Consider the following 21,541-nt stretch of genomic DNA (forward strand, 5'->3'; position numbering starts at 1 on the left):
GCCTGATCCAACAGGGCTTCTCTTATGTTCTTATGTGACACAGAGTGTTGGACTGGAGGGGCCACTGGCCTGATCCAACAGGGCTTCTCTTATGTTCTTATGTGACACAGAGTGTTGGACTGGAGGGGCCACTGGCCTGATCCAACAGGGCTTCTCTTATGTTCTTATGTGACACAGACTGTTGAACTGGATGGGCCTTGGCCTGATCCAACAGGGCTTCTCTTATGCTCTTACATTTCTTATGTTCTGCAAAATTCCAGAATTTCCCTCTGTAGGGATGCAGGCAATGTCTTCCCAACAGGCAGGGCTTTTTTTGTAGCAGGAACTCTTTTGCCTATCAGGCCACGCCCCCCCTGATGTTGTCAATCCTCCAAGAGCTTACAGGGCTCTTCTTACAAGGCCTGCTGTAAGCTCTGAAAGGATTGGTTACATCAGGGGGTGTGGCCTAATACGCAAATGAGCTCCTCCTACAAAAAAAAAAAGCCTTGCCAAGAAGCAATGTCTTCTGAGTTTGGTGCCGTGGTTAAGAGCAGCAGACTCTAATCCAGAGAACCAGGTTCGATCCCTGCCTTCTCCTCCACACGCAGCTGGCCACCTGTTGCCTTCCGGCCCGCTCTGGGGCTTCCCTGGGGCAGATTTGCATTGGTCTTCCCAGGGGCCACTGCCTGCCTTCCCCTCTGCCTCGGCTGCATCCCCATCCAGTGCTGCTTCGCCATCTGTGGTGTCACTCAACCCTTGTTTGCCGTTCATTCCCCGAGCAGAACTCACAGCAGAGAGCTCCTTCCGTGCCACAGATCAAGCTCCGCTCCGCTCTGGCACCAGGCAATCCATCTCCACCTTCCTCTCATCTGTCACTCTGCAGCCAGCAGCACTCAGATGGAAGGTGGCTGGGGGTGGGTGATCCCGTGGGCTTTCAAGAGGCTGCAGAACACCCTTGGAAACAGACACCCGCACATTGCCTCCAGAACAGCTTCCCGGCTGCCAGAGGTCCCTGGAAGACAGAAGAAGAAGACTGCAGATTTATACCCCACCTTTCTCCCTGAAGGGACATATGAACATATGAAACTGCCTTATACTCAATCAGACCCTCGGTCCAGCAAAGTCAGTCTTGTCTACTCAGACTGGCAGCGGCTCCCCAGGGTCTCAAGCTGAGGTTTTTCATGTCTACTTGTCTGGACCCTTTTTAGTTGGAGATGCCGGGGATTGAACCTGGGACATTCTGCTTACCAAGTAGATGCTCTACCACTGAGCCACCATCCCTCCTAAAGTCATAAAGGAGATTGTGATCCACTCTGAGACTCTGAGATTCAGAGTATAGGTCAGGATATAAATCCAATATCATCATCTTCTTCTTGGTTGTTTAGAAATCAATTGCAAAAACAGGAGACTACCAAGTGCTTCCTGGAGGCTGGCTGGCAGCCCAGCCTACCTCACAGGGTTGTTGTGTGGACAGCAATGGAGGGAGGAGAACAGTGCTTGGGGGGTGCTCGGGGGGGGGTCTCCATTAGGGAGAAAAGTGGGGACACGAATGGAAGCAAGCGTCCTTCTGCCTGCCCGCCTTTCCTTTTCTGCCTCCTGTGCACCCCCCTCCCCCCACAATTAACCACGGCAAGGACAAAGCATCGAGGGCATTTTTTAATCTCCTCCATTTTAATTGGTAAGAAAAAGCAATACCCACTCATAAGGCCTCCAAGTCTCAGGAATTTAATTTAATTAGATCTAATGACCAGATAAATTGAGGATTTCGAAGAAGGACCTTCAGGGAATCTGTTGTGTGAACAAGACGAGGCGGCGGCATCTCCCTTCTTGGGATGCTCTTCCTTTTCCGGACGTGCGGTTCACACAGAGGCGCTCAAAGGGAGGAGGAGATGTTCATGGTGTCTAAGGGGTGCACAAGGGACACCCCTAAATTTAGAGGTCACCTTCTCTCTCCACTCTGAAGTGCAGCAGGCGGGGAGGGGTCTGTGGAGACCCCAGGCTCTGAGAAGCCCTGGCAGGTGACTCTTTCATTTTCCTGACAGAGCAGACAGCCAGTTTTGAAGCAGGCCTTGAAATGATAGTCCCATGGAGTGGGTGGGTCACCTGCCCATCAACGACAGGAACCGCGGCTCCCCAACGGCGTGTGTGCTCCTGACAACTGTGTTGTGTGGCGTGCGTGCAGGATAATTTTTCACGTCCTTGTATTGTCATTTGGGGCACTTAAAGTGTCACCAAGATTTCACTGCCCTAAAAGCTTATCTGTCAGCGTCGGTGAGTTATTCCAGTAAAAGGGTATCATCAAGGGAAACAATGGAAAACAAAGGCACTCGAGGTCTCGGGATGCTACTACGGCAAGTTCTTAATTTTTCAGCCGGTGTCCTGCCGTCTCCCAGAGGACAACAACCTACGGGCACTCACCACAAATGGACGCTCCTCCAGGCTTGCTGGCAAGATGGCGACAACCCTGTTGAAATCTTCCAGTCTAGCCCACGGCTAATGGATTGTGGTCCCCCGCCCCCATACCACTGGAAGGCTCTGTTGTTTATCTGCCTGCCTCAGCACGGAGGGTATAATTCAAAAGCTTCCAAGCTGCGGATGAAGGATGAGGTCCTTTTCAGGAATTATTGTCAAAACAGCTGGAAAGACAGCAAGCCCGGAGCAAAAAAAAGTTCTTATTGTGTATGGGGAGGTGAGAGATACAGATCTGATTGTTATAAACGGAGGATTGTTCTAACAGGAATTAGGTAGAAAAAGACAGGGTTCCCAACCTCCAGGTGGTGCCTGGAGTTCTCCTGTACTTTCAACTGATCTCAGATGACAGAAGTCAGTTCACCTGGAGAAACTGGCAGCTTTTGAAGGTAGACTCTGTGGCATTAAGAGCCCCGCGGCGCAGAGTGTTAAAGTTGCAGTACTGCAGTCCTAAGCTCTGCTCATGACCTGAGTTCGATCCCCGGTGGAAGCTGGGTTTTCAGGTAGCCAGCTCGAGGTTGACTCAGCCTTCCATCCTTCCAAGGTCGGTCAAATGAGTCCTCAGCTTGCTGGGGGGAAAGCGCAGATGACTGGGGAAGGCAATAGCAAACCACCCCATAAAAAGTCTGCCGTGAAAACATTGTGAAAGCAACCTCACCCCAGAGTTGGAAACGACTGGTGCTTGCACAGGGGACCTTCCCTTTTCCTGTGGCATTAGACCCTATTGACCTCCCCTCCCCAAAACCCCAGCCTCCTCAGGATCCCCCCCTCCCCCCCAAAAAAAACTTCCAGGTATTTCTTGAATTTCAAAAGTTTTATTAGTTTCAAAAAGTTGGGAATGAGGAATAAGAAGGAAAAAGAAATAAAGATTACAAATCAGTCTTAATCTGCATAGAGAGTACTTTCAAATAATACAAGTCTACAATCTGCAATGCTTTCTAAAATACATAAATTGTCACACGTCTCTAAACTGTGCGACATCAACATTTTAATATTTAGTCTTATAAATCTTTTTGTTAAAATAACTATTGAATCTGACATTTCCAGTAAAAGCAATCTTATAGTACAGAATACAAGAAAAGGGAGATATAAGTTCACACCAGAGAATCTTAAGAGTCTTGAGTATCTAACCAAGCATAGAATTTCAACCAATATTTTCTTGCTTCTTCCTTAGATTTCCCGGCCAACAGCTGGGATAAAAAGTCCGGCTCTGCTGTTTCCAGAATTTTTCCCACCAAGTCCATTCTCGTGGGGATCCAGGTATTTCTCAAACAGGAACTGGCACTCCCTGGTAATTATTTTGTTTATCCACTTAAGACATTTTTATGCTGCCTTTCCACCTGACGGGAGTCCCCAAGGTGGTGCACATAAAGCAAACATAAGAACATAAGAGAAGCCATGTTGGATCAGGCCAATGGCCCATCCAGTCCAACACTCTGTGTCACATAAGAACATAAGAGAAGCCCTGTTGGATCAGGCCAATGGCCCCTCCATCCCAGCACTCTGTGTCACATAAGAACATAAAAGAAGCCATGTTGGATCAGGCCAATGGCCCATCCAGTCCAACACTCTGTGTCACATAAGAACATAAGAGAAGCCATGTTGGATCAGGCCAATGGCCCATCCAGTCCAACTCTCTGTGTCACACATAAGAACATAAGAGAAGCCATGTTGGATCAGGCCAATGGCCCATCCAGTCCAACACTCTGTGTCACATAAGGACATAAGAGAAGCCCTGTTGGATCAGGCCAATGGCCCCTCCATCCCAGCACTCTGTGTCACATAAGAACATAAAAGAAGCCATGTTGGATCAGGCCAATGGCCCATCCAGTCCAACACTCTGTGTCACATAAGAACATAAGAGAAGCCATGTTGGATCAGGCCAATGGCCCCTCCATCCCAGCACTCTGTGTCACATAAGAACATAAAAGAAGCCATGTTGGATCAGGCCAATGGCCCATCCAGTCCAACACTCTGTGTCACATAAGAACATAAGAGAAGCCATGTTGGATCAGGCCAATGGCCCATCCAGTCCAACACTCTGTGTCACATAAGAACATAAGAGAAGCCATGTTGGATCAGGCCAATGGCCCATCCAGTCCAACACTCTGTGTCACACATAAGAACATAAGAGAAGCCCTGTTGGATCAGGCCAATGGCCCATCCAGTCCAACACTCTGTCACATAAGAACATAAGAGAAGCCATGTTGGATCAGGCCAACGGCCCATCCAGTCCAACACTCTGTGTCACACAGTGGCAAAAAATTTTATATACACACATACACTGTGGCTAATAGCCACTGATGGACCTGTGCTCCATATTTTTATCTAAACCCCTCTTGAAGGTGGCTATACTTGTGGCCGCCACCACCTCCTGTGGCAGTGAATTCCACATGTTAATCACCCTTTGGGTGAACCCCAAAAAAACCCCAAAACATTTGAACGATTAAAAACAACATGATAAAATAATGCCATAAAGACAAATAAACAGCACCAGACAGGGGCCAATAAAGGTTATTGAGAATATGCCTAATTGAACAATAACAATAGAGGGAGACAGAAAAATCTTTCTGAAGGATGGGGGGGGGGGGGGTCTCAAAGTTTTGGAGCCACTACATGAAAGGTTTGGATGCATATCTATGGGCCATGCTTTCCACGAGCTGGAAAAGACGAGAACTCTTGACAAGGTGAGCCGATCCTAACATTTTGTTAACAATATTTCTATGAACGCTCTGTCTGAGGAGAAGGATTTACATATGTATTAAATGCTTGTCATCCCATGACAAGACTGCCATGTTGTATTTCGTTTACACTGGGAATCCAGTGTCAGCTCAGGTCATAAATACAAATAAATAAGAACGAGTAGGAGGATGCATAAAAAAGGAAAGAAGTGGAGACAATAGACACCCAAAGGACTGCGAGGTCCATAGCATCACTGGCTGGGCAGAGTCAGAAGAGGGAATTCCTGAAGCGCCACTGGCAACTCACCATCAATCAAAAAGTATATTTTGGCTTCCTTCCAAAAGGCACCATGTTGGTCAGCACCCCGCCCCCCCCCCACCACCACCACCAGACTGAATGTTCTCTACATAAGAGAAGCCAATGCTCTATTCTTTCACTTGCCAGTGCTAATGGCAGCACTATGGAAACTTTGGACCTTTTTATTCTAGAGAAGGCAAGAACCAGCCAGGACTTAAAAGGACGGTACTACAGTTTCTTTACTGATTTACTGCCTTTTTGCCCAGCCAGAGCCAGCAAGAAGGCAAACAAATCAAAACAGTTTGGGGCTAAACAGAATGGTTCCTCAGTGGAACAGGCTTCCTCAGGAGGAGGTGGGCTCTCCTTTGGAGGCTTTTGGCCCTCTGACAGCAATGCTGTTTCTGTGAACTTAGGCAGATCTTGAGAGGGGGGAGGGGCAGGAAGGGATGAACTAGTGCGTGGCTCTTGTGGCCCTTTCTTACTTGCCCAGGGAAATGTAACAGGGAGGTAGTTCACCGGGGAACTCTTGGACTTGATTATATCTGAATTACAACGCTGACACGGACTGGGATACTATGTCTTTGTAGGCTGCCATCTTTATTGTTTTTGATAAGATTGGATGTTTTTAAAGTTTTAATTTGATTATTGTTACGCCTTATGTTGTGACCCGCCCTCAGCCCAGGGAGGGTAGGATAGAAATAAAATAATTAATTAAGTAATAATGCTGACTGAAACTTTGGGGTCAGGAAGGAATTTTCCTCCAGGCCAGACTGGCCCAGGGATTCTGGAGGTTTTATGTCTTCCTCGGGACATACAGCAACGGTCGCTGGGGAAATTGGGGGAAGGTAATTGTGAATTTCCAGCATTGTGCAGGGGGTTGTACTAAATGATCCTTAATTAAGAACATAAGAGAAGCCATGTTGGATCAGGCCAATGGCCCATCCAGTCCAACACTCTGTGTCACATAAGAACAGAAGAGAAGCCATGTTGGATCAGGCCAATGGCCCATCCAGTCCAACACTCTGTGTCACACAGTGGCCAAAAAACCCCAAGTGCCATCAGGAGGTTCATCAGTGGGGCTAGAAGCCCTTCCACTGTGCTCCCCCAGCACAAGAATACAGAGCATCACTACCCCGGACAGAGAGTTCTAACAATAAGCTGTGGCTAAGAGCCACTGATGGACCTCTGCTCCACATGCTTATCCATTCCCCTCTTGAAGCTGGCTATGCTTGTAGCCACCACCACTTTCTGTGGCAGTGAATTCCACGTGTTAATCACTCCTTGGGTGAAGAAGAACGTCCTTTTATCCGTTCTAACCCGACTGCTCAGCAATTTCAATGAATGCCCAAGAGTTCTTGTATTGTGAGAAATGTTAGTTAATTGCAGGGCTTTTTTTTTGTAGCATGGACTCCTTTGCATATTTGGCTACACCCCCTGATGTAGCCAATCCTCTTGGAGCTTACAGTCAGCTCTGTATGAAGAGCCCTGTAAGCTCCAGGAGGATTGGCTACATCAGGGGTGTGTGGCCTAATATGCAAAAAGGTTCCGGCTTCAAAGAAAGCCTGTTCCTTAAAGCCCCTTCCAACTCTTTGGTTTCTATGTCTCTAACAATTAAAACAAAACATTATAAAAGCAAAACATATGAGGAAGTTGTTTGGAGTATAAGAGGTTCCCTTTACAGACACATATCCCAGTTTTTTTTTTTTTGTCCTGCCAACAAGCTGCCTTCCCTAGAAGTAAATGTTACTGTGCATGGAACACAGTTACAACTCCTTTAATAATAATAATAATAATAATAATAAATTTATTCTTATATCCCGCCCTCCCCCGCCAAAGCGGGCTCAGGGCGGCTCACATGACATGGTTTACACCGTGATTACACTAAAATCCAAGCATTACAATAAAAGACAATTAAATAGTTAAATACATTCAATTCAATTAAATAAACAATTAAGATTATTAACAGCTACAAATTAAAGTGCCGCAGCTCAGTATATGTATAAGATGGCTAGGTGTCATTTCCCGGTTCCATCTTTAATAACAAGATCGATAGCAGGATTGGGGGTACTGTTTAATATTCTTATTTTAAAAGGATTTAGAGTTTTCTGTCCCTTCCTTGAACAAGCCAGCCTCTTGCAGATTATGCTGTGGGAAGCAAAGGGAAGACTTGCAAAAGCTGGCAGAGGGTTGGGGGGCAAAGCCCTTCTGGAGCAGCCCCATTCCCTGTTGGTGCTCAAATGAGGGGCAGGAGAAAATGAGGAGGATATTGTCAGGGCACTAATGTCACTTCCAGCTAAACCCCGGAAGTGGTCCGAGATTTTGCCAGTCTCTATGGTTTTTACCATAGAGTTCAGTGAAATCTTAGAGTATCGGGGACAACACTTCTGGGGTTTAGGCAGAAGTGGCGTTGAAATGGAACTAAGAAATGTTTCCCATGTCGCACCCTTAAAGTCTCTTGAGAATTCCAGAAAAATGCCTGCCAACCCTAAAGAAAATATGCAGGCTTCTTTTTTTTCCCCCCTGATGTGAATTGCAGATGGTTCACTGTTGCTGTGTTTTGCAATTCGGTCCCTGAATTCACAACACAGCGCGTGTGCGTGCGCGCAGAGGTGACCAAGTGGGAGACTGCAGGTCACCGGATGTAAGGACATAAATACCCTCCGCCTATGAAGTTTCACTGGCCAGGATTGGACCTGGCCAGGAAAGGGGGTTGTCCCGGGAGATGTATATAATCGGGGACCCGGGCTCGCCATGCTCTCTTTGTGATGTACTCGCCAATAAAGCATGTTGCCTTCTACAAGTCTAGTCACTCAGTACGTTACAACCGTCCACCTCTATTCCCAGTCCTGCCAACACTCCTTGAGCTCCCCTGCTGTTTTCCTTGCCTGCATCCTCCTACTGCCTCCCCTTCTTTCATAAGAACATAAGAACATAAGAGAAGCCATGTTGGATCAGGCCAACGGCCCATCAAGTCCAACACTCTGTGTCACACAGTGGCAAAAAATGTTATATACACACATACACTGTGGCTAATAGCCACTGATGGACCTGTGCTCCATACACTGTGGCTAATAGCCACTGATGGACCTGTGCTCCATATTTTTATCTAAACCCCTCTTGAAGGTGGCTATACTTGTGGCCGCCACCACCTCCTGTGGCAGTGAATTCCACATGTTAATCACCCTTTGGGTGAAGAAGTACTTCCTTTTATCCGTCTTAACCTGTCTGCTCAGCAATTTCATCGAATGCCCACGAGTTCTTGTATTGTGAGAAAGGGAGAAAAGTACTTCTTTCTCTACTTTCTCCATTCCATGCATTATCTTGTAAACCTCTATCATGTCACCCCGCAGTCGACGTTTCTCCAAGCTAAAGAGTCCCAAGCGTTTCAACCTTTCTTCATAGGGAAAGTGCTCCAGCCCTTTAATCATTCTAGTTGCCCTTCTCTGCACCTTCTCTAAAGCTATAATATCCTTTTTGAGGTGCGGCGACCAGAACTGCACACAGTACTCCAAATGAGACCGCACCATCGATTTATACAGGGGCATTATGATACTGGCTGATTTGTTTTCAATTCCCTTCCTAATAATTCCCAGCATGGCATTGGCCTTTTTTATTGCAAACGCACACTGTCTTGACACTTTCAGTGAGTTATCTATCATGACCCCAAGATCTCTCTCTTGATCAGTCTCTGCCAGTTCACACCCCATCAACTTGTATTTGTAGCTGGGATTCTTAGCCCCAATGTGCATTACTTTGCACTTGGCCACATTGAACCGCATCTGCCACGTTGACGCCCACTCACCCAGCCTCAACAGATCCCTTTGGAGTTCCTCACAATCCTCTCTGGTTCTCACCACCCTGAACAATTTAGTGTCATCCGCAAACTTGGCCACTTCACTGCTCACTCCGAACTCTAAATCATTTATGAACAAGTTAAAAAGCATGGGACCCAGTACCGAGCCCTGCGGCACCCCACTGCTTACCGTCCTCCACTGCGAAGACTGCCCATTTATACTCACTCTCTGCTTCCTATCACTCAGCCAGTTTTTGATCCACAAGAGGACCTGTCCTTTTACTCCATGATTCTCAAGCTTTCTAAGGAGCCTTTGATGAGGAACTTTATCAAAAGCTTTCTGGAAGTCAAGGTAAACAACATCTATCGGGTCTCCTTTGTCCACATGTTTGTTCACCCCCTCAAAGAAATGCAACAGGTTAGTGAGGCAAGATCTTCCCTTGCAGAACCCATGCTGAGTCTTCCTCAATAACCCGTGTTCATCAATGTGCCTACTCATTCTGTCCTTGATAATGGTTTCTACCAACTTTCCCGGTATTGAAGTCAGACTGACTGGCCTGTAGTTTCCCGGATCTCCTCTGGAACCTTTTTTAAAGATGGGGGTGACATTTGCTACCTTCCAGTCCTCAGGAATGGAGGCAGATTTCAATGAAAGATTACAGATTTTTGTTAGAAGATCCACAAGTTCAACTTTGAGTTCCTTCAGAACTCTCGGATGTATGCCATCCGGACCCGGTGACTTATTAGTTTTTAATTTGTCTATCAGTTGTAGGACCTCCTCATTTGTCACCTCAATCTGACTCAGGTCTTTCAACACCCCTTCCAAAATTAGTGGTTCTGGGGCGGGCAAAAAGTTCTCGTCTTCTACAGTGAAGACGGAGGCAAAAAATTCATTTAGCTTTTCAGCCATTTCCCTATCCTCCTTCAGTAATCCTTTTACCCCATGGTCATCCAAGGGCCCCACTGCCTCCCTGGCTGGTTTCCTACTTCTAATATATTTGAAGAAAGTTTTATTGTTGGTCTTTATGTTTTTTGCAATATGCTCCTCATAGTCCCTTTTTGCCTGCCTGATCACAGTCTTGCATTTGATTTGCCACAGCCTGTGTTCCCTTTTACTAATCTCACTTGGACTGGTTTTCCACCGCTTAAAGGAGTCCTTCTTACCTTTTACAGCTTCCATTACTTTGTTTGTTAACCACGCAGGCCTTTTCTTATGCCTGTTTGTGCCTTTCCTAACTTGTGGTATGTATTTTATCTGAGCTTCTAGGATTATAGTTTTAAATAGCGTCCAAGCTTTCTCAAGGGTTTTGACCGTATGTACCTTTCCTTTCAGTTTCTTCCTCACATGCCTCCTCATCTCAGTGTATTTACCCCTTTTAAAGTTAAACGTGGTTGTGGTGGTCTTTTTGGACAACTCCCTATTTATACAAACGGTGAAATCAATAACATTATGGTCACTGCTCCCAAGCGGCGCAATCACTTTTACATCTCTCACCAAGTCTTGGGCATTACTTAGGACCAAATCCAGGATCGCCCCACCCCTGGTAGGTTCTGAGACCATCTGCTCCATAGCACAGTCATTGAGAGCATCAAGAAACTCAATCTCTTTCTCTCGACCAGAACACATATTGACCCAATCAATCTGCGGGTAGTTAAAATCACCTATTACAACACAGTTTTTACGTTTAGCCGCTATCTTTAAGCCTTCCATCATATTATAATCGTCCTCTCTCTTTTGATTTGGTGGGCGATAACAAACTCCCATAGTTAAATTTCCTTTTGGGCCCTCTATTTCAACCCAAAGCATTTCTAAAAGTGAATCTAATTCTCTGATCTCAGCCTTACTGGACCGTATATCCTCTCTGACATACAGAGCCACCCCACCTCCAACCCTTCCCTCCCTATCCTTCCGATATAGCTTATATCCAGGAATCACCGTGTCCCACTGATTCTCCTCATTCCACCAAGTTTCTGAAATTCCCACAATGTCTATGTTTTCTCCCAGCACTAAACATTCCAATTCACCAATTTTACTTTGAACACTTCTAGCATTTGCATACAAACATCTATAATTTCCCAGGCGAGCTAGGCCCGCCACCTTCCTCCTGCCGCCTCGAGACACTGGCAGACAGTCCATATTGTTTGTCACCTTCACAGTGGACAACTCCGGTCCGTTACCCGGTAGAAAAATAGCAGCTAACCCTTCATCTCTTTGAGACGAGTCCTCCCGAACCAGAGACATTTCATCTCCTGTCGGCTTTCCCCCAAGATTTAGTTTAAAAACTGCTCTGCCACCTTTTTGATTTTAAGCGCCAGCAGCCTGGTTCCATCCGGGGACAAGTGGAGACCGTCTCTTTTGTACAGCTCCCGCTTGTTCCAGAAAGCATCCCAGTGCCTAACAAACTTAAACCCTTCCTCCTTACACCATCGTCTCATCCACACATTGAGACTTCTAATTTGTGCCTGTCTCTCCTGCCCTGCACGTGGAACAGGTAGCACTTCCGAGAAGGCTACCTTGGAGGTCCTGGCCTTAAGTCTCCCGCCTAGCAGCCTAAATTTTTCCTCCAGGACCTCACGACTGCATTTCCCCACATCGTTGGTGCCAACATGCACCACGACCACAGGCTCCTCCCCAGCACTGTCTATCAGTCTATCTACTACATGCGTAATGTCCGCTACCTTCGCACCAGGCAGGCAAGTCACCATACGGTCAGTACGCGGTTTCGCCACCCGGCTGTCTACTTGCCTAATGATCGAATCACCAACTACCAATACCCCCCCTCTCCCCCTGCTCAGGGATGGTTCCTTGGCGCGAAAGGATTCCCGCTCACCAACTGAAGAAGAGGTCCCTTCTGAGGGCGCATTCCCCTTATCCTCAGCACGGTGCCCTGTTCCCTCTCGACCCTCACGCTCTCTGGCAGCAACGGGGCTGCTACGTTCAGAGCGGGGCTCATCTAATACGCCCCCGAGAGTCTTCCCCAAGTGCCTAACTGACCGTCTCTGCTTCTCCAGGGCAGTCACCTCGGCCTCAAGGGTACGAACTTGTTCCCTGAGGACCAGGAGCTCCTTGCATCGAGCACACACCCAAGACTTCTGTCCTTTGGGCAGATAGTCATACATGTGACACTCAGTGCAAAACACTGGAAAGCCCCCAACCCCCTGCTGGCATTCTATCTTCATTGTATATATATATATATTAAAATATACAGTCCTCTTTAAATGCTGTTTAAGTGGCTCCCCTTCTGGCGGGTCAACTTACCTAAACTTACCTTATTGGGAACTTACCTTATTTGGAGAACAAGGAAGCCAGGGATCTGGGTTCCTGCTCCTTAGAGAGCCCCTAGGCGAAGAGCCACAGGCCAGAGCCCTTTAGCTCTCGCCCTTCGGCTCGCGCCAAAGGCTCGCGCCTTTGGCAAGGCGCAGCTTAAAATGCAAAGAGGTGGAGCAGGGCACTCCTCAGCAATCACTCTCAATCAGCAGCAATCACTCTCAATCTCTTTCACCCTTAAGGCAGTCAACCAAACAAGAGCAGTTCCCCAGCTATCACACCTTAGAATTTTAGGCAGCCCCACAAACCTTAGAATGTAGTCCTTCAAAACTCAGAAATTCTCAGCAATTTCTCCAGCTGTCTCAGCTATCAGAGCTGCTCTGCTCTGCTCCTCCCAGACCTCTGTGAGATGTGCTCAGCCTTTGGCAAGGCGCAGCTTAAAATGCAAAGAGGTGGAGCAGGGCACTCCTCAGCAATCACTCTCAATCAGCAGCAATCACTCTCAATCTCTTTCACCCTTAAGGCAGTCAACCAAACAAAGAGCAGTTCCCCAGCTATCACACCTTAGAATTTTAGGCAGCCCCACAAACCTTAGAATGTAGTCCTTCAAAACTCAGAAATTCTCAGCAATTTCTCCAGCTGTCTCAGCTATCAGAGCTGCTCTGCTCTGCTCCTCCCAGACCTCTGTGAGATGTGCTCAGCCTTTGGCAAGGCGCAGCTTAAAATGCAAAGAGGTGGAGCAGGGCACTCCTCAGCAATCACTCTCAATCAGCAGCAATCACTCTCAATCTCTTTCACCCTTAAGGCAGTCAACCAAACAAGAGCAGTTCCCCAGCTATCACACCTTAGAATTTTAGGCAGCCCCACAAACCTTAGAATGTAGTCCTTCAAAACTCAGAAATTCTCAGCAATTTCTCCAGCTGTCTCAGCTATCAGAGCTGCTCTGCTCTGCTCCTCCCAGACCTGGGCAACACTCGAGTGGGAAGGTGGAGTCTCTGCTCAGTAAAGAAGCACCCCCACCCTGCATTCTGGCATTGCATGCAGCACAGGCGTCACAACTGCTTGCCTCTCTCAAGAGAGCTCAGACCGGGCAAGATAACAACCTGCAGAGGCAGGTGAGAAAGTACTTCTTCACCCGAAGGGTGATTAACACAGGAGGTGGTGGCAGCTGCTAGCATAGACAGCTTCAAGAGGGGATTGGATAAACATCTGGAGTAGAGGTCCATCAGTGGCTATTAGCCACAGAGTATTGATGGAACCCTCTGTCTGGGGCAAGTGGTGCTCTGTATTCTTGATGCTTGAGGGGGCAATAGTGGGAGGGCTTCTAGTGTCCTGGCCCCACTGGTGGACCTCCTGATGGCGTCTGGGTTTTTTGGCCACTGTGTGACACAGAGGGTTGGACTGGATGTGCCACTGGCCTGATCCAACGTGGCTTCTCTTATGTTCTTCTGATGGCCCCTGGGATTTGGCCACTGCGTGATACAGAGTGTTGGACTGGAAGGGCCATTGGCCTGATCCAACATGGCTTCTCTTATGTTCATATGTTCTCCTGATGGCCCCTGGGTTTTGGCCACTGTGTAACACAGAGTATTAAGAGAAGCCATGTTGGAACAGGCCAATGGCCCATCCAGTTCAACACTCTGTGTCACACAGTGGCCAAAAAAATTTTATATATATATATACACACACACTGTGGCTAATAGCCACTGATGGACTAGATGGGGCATTGGCCTGTTCCAACAAGGCTTCTATTATGTTCTTATGTTCTCCTGATGGCTCCTGGGTTTCAGCCACTGTGGGATACAGCGTGTTAGACTGGATGGGCCATTGGCCTGATCCAACATGCCTTCTCTTATGTTCTTATGTTCTCCTGATGGCCCCTGGGTTTGGCCACTGCGTGACACAGAGCGTTGCACTGGATGGGCCATTGGCCTGATCCAACATGGCTTCTCTTATGTTCTTATTTTTAGAATCCAGAAAAACCCTGCTGCTTCCTAAGGTGCTTCCTCCTCGCAGAGCTTCAAGGGAGATGGTCCTGAGCAAGAGACTTGCAGTCTGAGTCCCCTCTGCTTGCAAACCAGCCTAGCACTGGGAAATAGCTGGAGATTGTTTTTTTTTTTTGGGGGGGGGGGCGGGGTTGGAACCTGGATAGGACAGAGTTTGGGGAAGGGAGGGACTCCACAGAGTTTAACACCCAAGAGTCCACTTTCCAAAGCAGTCATTTTCTACAGGGCTACTGATCTCTGTAACCTGGAGTCTGTTGTATTACCGGGAGATATCCAGCTGCCACCTGTAATAGTAAATAATAATATCGAACAGACACCTCACATACAATGTAGTTGTTCAGTCACACAGTCAAGTCCGACTCTTTGCGACCCCATGGACAAAGTCACGCCAGGCCCTCCTGTCTTCCACCACCCTCCGAAGTCTGCTCAAATTCGTGTTTGTTGCATCAGTAACGCTGTCCAGCCATCTCATCTTTTGCCGTCCCCTTCTTCTTTTGTCTTCTGTCTTTCCCAGCATCAGGGTTTTCTCCAGTGAGTGCTCCCTTCTCATTGGGTGGCCAAAGGATTTGAAAATATCAAAATATTAAAATACACAGTAAGCAATGAACTTCCAATAGCACAATTAGAAATTTCGCACAACAAAAGCATACGTACTCCGAAGTCCATACTTCCATAAGTCAAAACTGCTCTCCAAAATTCAATTTGTGCATGCTAAAGTATTAGTGAAGACTGTATGTACTTTTTACTGGGGGTTTCCTTTGCTTGAGCCACTTGGAGGATAGCGACGCTCATCTGAGCTTTGGCCAGATTTCCTGCTCACCACATCACAAGAAACCTCTCTTGTTGGTTTGCCAACTACGTGGAGAAGAACTGACTTGCCTCTTGAACAACAGCTGAATGAGATAGTATTTTCCAGAGGCCATGATTCACCTTCAGGCCAGGAAAAGCTTCAGTTTCCACACATTAAAAAAAGGTAAAGGTAGTCCCTTGTGCAAGCACCAGTCATTTCTGACTCTGTGACATTGCATCATGAAGTTTTCATGGCACACATTAAGCCTCCATTATTTTTTTTTTCCTCTCCGGGTTCTTGGCAACAATACTTGGGAGACCTGGGCTGATTCCGCATTTGCCTCCCTATCGCTTCGTGGCTGTTCTATGTGGGTGTGATTTCCCGATTCCACACTAGAGGATTTAAGAACATAAATAAGAACATAAGAGAAGCCATGCTGGATCAGGCCAATGGCTCATCCAGTCCAACACTCTGTATCACACCTTTGCTCCATATTTTTATCCAATCCCCTCTTGAAGCTAGCTATACTTGTAGCCGCCACCACCTCCTGTGGCAGTGAATTCTACATGTTAATCACCCTTTGGGTGAAGAAGTACTTCCTCTTATCCGTTTTAACCCGACTGCTCAGCAATTTCATTGAATGTCCACGAGTTCTTGTATTGTGAGAAAGGGAGAAAAGTACTTCTTTCTCTACTTTCTCCATCCCAGGCATAATCTTGTAAACCTCTATCATGTTACCCCACAGTCGACGTTTCTCCAAGCTAAAGAGCCCCAAGCGTTTTAACCTTTCTTCATAGGGAAAGTGTTCCAAATCATTAATCATTCTAGTTGCCCTTTCCTGCACTTTTTCCAATGCTATAATATCCTTTTTGAGGTGCGGTGACCAGAATTGCACATGAGACTGCACCATCAATTTATACAGGGGCATTATGATACTGATTGATTTGTTTTCAGTCCCCTTCCTAATAATTCCCAGCATGGCGTTGGCCTTTTTTTTTATTACAATCGCACACAGTCTTGACATTTTCAGTGAATTATCTACCACCACCCCAAGATCTCTTTCTTGGTCAGTCTCTGCCAGTTGACACCCCATCAACTTGACTTTGTAGCTGGGATTCTTGGCCCCAATGTGCATTACTTTGCACTTGGCCACATTGAAACTCATCTTCCACATTGATGCCCACTCACCCAGCCTCAACAGATCCCTTTGGAGTGCCTCACAATCCTCTCTGGTTCTCACCACCCTGAACAATTTAGTGTCATCTGCAAACTTGGCCACTTCACTGCTCACTCCCAACTCCAAATCATTTATGAACAAGTTAAAGAGCATGGGACCCAGTTATGAGCCCTGCGGCACCCCACTGTTTACCGTCCTCCACGGCGAAGACTGCCCATTTATACTCACTCTCTGCTTCCTATTAATTAGCCAGTTTTTGATCCTCAAGAGGACCTGTCCTTTTACTCCATGACTCTTGAGCTTTCTAAGGAGCCTTTGATGAGGAACTTTATCAAAAGCTTTCTGGAAGTCAAGGTAAACAACATCTATTGGGTGTCCTTTGTCCACATGTTTGTTCACCCCCTCAAAGAATGGTAACAGGTTAGTGAGGCAAGATCTTCCCTTACAGAACCCATGCTGACTGCCCATTTATACTCACTAAATTTATCCCGGATTCAATTCCCAATTTGTTTTGTGTGTTCTGATTCTGCATTACTGTTGCTCCCGGAGTTTCTGTCATAATCGGAGCAATTTCCCCCTCACTCATCCATGCATTTTCCTTTTTTTTTTTTTCACGCATGCGTGTTCGCATTACTATGCAACTTAACTTTTTTTTGCTCTGATCTTCCCAGAAGGTGGCACAAACCATGGAGAAGCTGGGATGTGGACAATTCATGGTTAACCTGCAGTATGTGTGTGTGTGGGGAGGGGGGGGGCTCATGAATGTTCTTTGGGGTGGCTTAGGTGGTACCGGATGAGCAACTGCCGCAGATGCCTGGTTCCAGATGAAAAACTCCTCAACGGCACAAAGTGTTCTTGTCAGCCTCTTACGGCAGGATGTGAGTTTTCTGTCAGCTTGCCAGAGAAGGGTCCTTGCCCCTCAGAGGGTGTCAAGACACTTCAGCAGCGGAGGTGACAAAGGTTTGCAAGGCCAAGGGGTCTTCGAAGCCCACCGGACAGCCAAGGTGACCTCTGTGCGTTCACGCGCTTGTTAGCTGCCACCAGCAAATCCCAGGCCCCTGCCAATAAGCGTTCTCACTTCAGCCGGCAAACTGCCTAAGCGATCTGACTATGGAAGCCCTGCGGTTGGCTTAGCTTTGCATCACAGAAAAGAGCAAGAGTCCTGGAGCGCCTTGAAGACTAACAGCATTTGTAGCAGCAGCAAGGGAGGAATTCTAGCAGGAGCTCCTTTGCATATTAGGCCACGCACCCCTGATGTAGCCAGTCCTCCAAGAGCTGACAAGGCTCTTTTTTGTAAGCTCTTGGAGGACTGGCAACATCAGGGGTGTGTGGCCTAATATGCAAAGGAGCTCCTGCTAGAATTCCACCCCTGGGCAGCAGGGTGCGAGCTTCCACGAGTCACTGCTCACCTCTTCAGATACTCACAAAAGCGCCTTCCCTGCTACACATTTTGTTCGCTTCTGGCCTTTTGTTCTTTTCTACTGCTATGCAGAGAGCCAGTTTGGTGTCGTGGTTAAGTGCACGGACTCTTATCTGGGAGAACCGGGTTTGATTCCCCACTCCTCCACTTGCAGCTGCTGGAATGGCCTTGGGTCAGCCATAGCTCTCGCAGAGTTGTCCATGAAAGGGCAACTTCTGTCAGAGCTCTCTCAGCCTCATCTACTTCACAGGGTGTCTATTGTTGGGGGGGTGGGGCAGGTAAAGGTGATTGTGAGCCACTCTGAGACTCTGAGATTCAGAGTATAGGGCGGGATATAAATCCAATATCTTCTTCTTTGGTGCAAGGACTCTTATCTGGGAGAACCGGGTTTGATTCCCCACTCCTCCACTTGCACCTGCTGGAATGGCCTTGGGTCAGCCATAGCTCTTGTAGAGCTGTCCTTGTGAGAGCCAGTTTGGTGTAGTGGTTAAGTGTGCAGACTCTTACCTGGAAGAACCGGCTTTGATTCCCCACTCCTCCACTTGCACCTGCTGGAATGGCCTTGGGTCAGCCAGAGCTCTCTTATCTGGGAGAACCGGGTTTGATTCCCCACTCCTCCACTTGCACCTGCTGGAATGGCCTTGGGTCAGCCGTAGCTCTTGCAGAGCTGTCCTTGTGAGAGCCAGTTTGGTTTAGTGGTTAAGTGTGTGGACTCTTACCTGGGAGAACCGGGTTTGATTCCCCACTCCTCCACTTGCAGGAGATTGCAACCGCTCTGAGATTTAGAGTATAGATTGGGATATAAATCCAATACCTTCATCTTCTTCTGCTATAGGCAGACTAACATGGCTGCCCGTCTTGGCCTGGCATCTCAGGCGAAGGGCTTACGGTTGCATTCCCAAAGCCAGAATTCAGCAAAGAGAAAAGGGCAAACAATTTATTTATTTATCAGATTTATATCCCGCCCTCCCCTGACGGGCTCAGGGCGGCCAACGACAGTTTTTAAAAGTTAGCAATTAACAAACATATCATATTAAAAATAAAATATATAATAAAACATTTCCAAACATATTAAAAGTCCAAGATGGCAAGTTTCTGGTTTCCATTATATTAGTTCAGTGAGATTGTCGGTGCTGTAAGATAATAGCCACCTCCCCCGACCATTGATGGAGAGTTTGAATAATTTGGTCTTACAGGCCCTGCAAAGTTGTGGTAGGTCCCGCAGGGCCCTGATGTTTTTGGGGAGGGCATTCCACAAAGTGGGGACTATTACCGAGAACGCTCTGGCTCTAGTGCTGGACAATTGAGCTTCTTTCGGTCCGGGGATCTTAAGGAGATGTTGAGACCCTGAACATAGTGCTCTCTGGGGTCCATTTGGAAGTTCTCTTCTAAGATTGAGGCTCCCACCAGACCCTTGTCCTTCTGCACCGACTCTCTCCCTCTCTAGAACCATTTGTGGGAGCTGCGCAAAGAGACATCTTTATTGCTAATTCATTAAAAACACGTAAAGAAAAATCTAACAGCAGATTAGCTTATGAGGGCAGTTTTTACAAGTGCACTGCAATTAGAGTACATAGAAAACAATTATTTCCTAGTCAAACCCACTATTTAATCTCCCTCTTATTTGCCCTCTGTTGACTCTACAATCACTCTCTTGCCTTGCCAGAGCCAGGTTGGTGTCGTGGTTAAGTGCAGGGACTCTTATCTGGGAGAACCGGGTGTGATTCTCCCCTCCTCCACTTGCACCTGCTGGAAAGGCCTTGGGTCAACCAGAGCTCTTGAAGAGCTGTCCTTGTAAGGGCAGCTTCTGGGAGAGCTCTCTCAGCCCCACCTACCTCATAGGGTGTCTGTTGTGGAGGAGGAAGATAAAGGAGATTGTAAGCCACTCTGAGATTCGGAGTGAAAGGTAAGATATAAATCCAATATCATCTCCTTCCTTCCTTCCTTCCTTCCTTCCTTCCTTCCTTCCTTCCTTCCTTCCTTCCTTCCTTCCTTCCTTCCTTCCTTCCTTCCTTCCTTCCTTCCTTCCTTCCTTCCTCCCTTCCTCCCTTCCTCCCTTCCCTCCTGCCTGCGCTTGGATCCTCCTCTTGGCTAGCACACCTTGGCTCTGACTCTCAGCTGGCTCAGTTTGTATTGTCCAGCTTCACCTGGATAGAGAGGGTCCACAACTCAGTGATGGCACCTCTGCTTGGCATGCAGAAGGTCCCAAGTTCAGTCCCTGTCATCTCTAGTAAGGGTCAGGTCATAGGTGATGTGAGACCTCTGCCTGAGACCCTGGAAAGCTGTGGCTGGTCTTAGTAGACAATGCCAACCTTGATGGATGGAGGATCTGAATTTTAGTATAGGGCGGCTTCATGTGTTAACATATACTTCGATACATTGTGGGTGGAGCATGTGCCTGTGACCTCTGCACTATTCTTCACTGGCCTCCTAGGTTTTTCTCAACACCTGGAGAGGCTTTTCTTTCTTGAATAGCTGCCGCTGCCACCGGCCCTTTGCAAGGAACTGCCCCCTGGGAGGGTCAGGAGGACTCCCAGCTTTGGACCTCTTATCCTGATGTGTCTCTAAGCCCCTCTTGAAGCTGTCTGCGCGTGTAGCTGCCACCACCGTGTCTTCCTTTCAGCACAGCACCAGACTAAGCAAGAGAATCCCATAGACATAGGTAAAACACAAATCCTCTGTCCGTCTCTCTATACATGCCTTATCAGATAATAAACTATAGGACAGGCTGTTTAGTCCAGATGTTCTAGGTCTCTGCAGTGTTCCCATAGCACCCAAAGGAAAGTGAGGCCCTTCCTGTTGCAAGGAGTTTTTATGGTACCAGTCTCTCCTCCAACTGACCCATCAGCCCCGATCAAGAAGCATTTCCTGAAAAGTCTAGACCGGGGATGTCAAACTCGTGACCCGAGGGCTGAATCAGGCCCCCGAGCAACTGGCTCTTGTCTGCTTCCTTCTCCCTCTCTCTTGCTTCCTTCTGCATCTCAGCTTGCTTTGCCAGGCTTGCTCAATCGCACAGGAGCTACAGAGCAAAACCTCTATTTTCTCCATTGGTTAAGGCTCCTCCCCTGGGGAGGGAGGGAAAGAGCCAGAGCTTCCTTTGCCCAGGTAAAGCACCTTTAAAACCAATAAGAGCTAATGTTTTAAGCATATTTTAAGGTTTTTTTTTAAAAAAAGCTTTAGGCATGTTTGTCTGTGTCCTTTAAAAAGTTTATATCTCTGTTCAGGGCACCCCAGCGGCCCCGTGGGGCAGAGTGGTACAGCAGCTGTACTGCAGTACTGTGGTCTGAACTCTCTGCTCATGACCTGAGTTCGATTCCGGCAGAAGCTGGATTCAGGTAACCGGCCCAAGGTTGACTCAGCCTTCCATCATTCCGAGTACCCAGGGGGGAAATGTAAAAGACTGGGGAAGGCAATGGCAAACCACCCCGTAAAAAGTCTGCCGTGAAAACGCTGTGTGAAAGCAACGTCACCCCAGAGTAGAAAACGACTGGTGCTTGCACGGGGGGCCTTTCCTTTCCTTTCAAGGCATCCCAGGCATGCTCCCTAATTTATTTATTTATTTTATTGGATTTCTATCCCGCCCTCCCCAATGAAGCAGGCTCCCGGCGGCTTACAACAATAAGAACATTTACACATATTGAGCATTAACTCATTAAAACC

This window comes from Heteronotia binoei, chromosome 12, assembly GCF_032191835.1.
Source record: "Heteronotia binoei isolate CCM8104 ecotype False Entrance Well chromosome 12, APGP_CSIRO_Hbin_v1, whole genome shotgun sequence".
Classification (NCBI taxonomy): domain Eukaryota; kingdom Metazoa; phylum Chordata; class Lepidosauria; order Squamata; family Gekkonidae; genus Heteronotia; species Heteronotia binoei.